Source organism: Lottia gigantea (genome assembly GCF_000327385.1).
Source record: "Lottia gigantea unplaced genomic scaffold LOTGIsca_300, whole genome shotgun sequence".
Taxonomy (NCBI): domain Eukaryota; kingdom Metazoa; phylum Mollusca; class Gastropoda; family Lottiidae; genus Lottia; species Lottia gigantea.
Window position 1 is genome coordinate 59,411 of NW_008708988.1, and position 716 is coordinate 60,126.

Consider the following 716-nt stretch of genomic DNA (forward strand, 5'->3'; position numbering starts at 1 on the left):
AGTTTATCTGTTATATAGTATTGGTTTATCTGTTATAGAGTATTGGTTTATCTGTTATATAAGATTGGTTTATCTGTTATATAGCATTGGATTATATGTTATAGAGTATTGGTTTATCTGTTATATAGTATTGGTTTATCTGTTATATAGCATTGGTTTATCTGTTATATAGCATTGGCTTATCTATTATATAGTATTGGTTTATTTGTTATATAGCATTGGTCTATCTGTTATAGAGTATTGGATTATATGTTATAGAGTATTGGTTTATCTGTTATATAGTATTGGCTTATCTATTATAGAGTATTGGTTTATCTGTTATATAGTATTGGTTTATCTGTTATATAGCATTGGATTATATGTTATAGAGTATTGGTTTATCTGTTATATAGCATTGGATTATATGTTATATAGTAAAGGTTTATCTGTTACTAGCATTGGTTTATCAGTTTTATAACATTGATTACAGATTTGTACTTTACTTGAAATAATAATAATAAATTCCCTTTTCGTCAACAGAAAACAGAATGTTTTGGACGGATGCCAGCACAAAGAAAATAGAAACAGCTACAATAGAAGGCTCAAGAAGAAGAACTCTAATGTTTTCCTCCAAAGCACATTATTTTGGTATAGCCTACCATGACAATAACATTTATTTCACAGATTGGACTCAGAAGTAAGTTAACAAATAAATTGTCAGATGTACATCTGCTCTT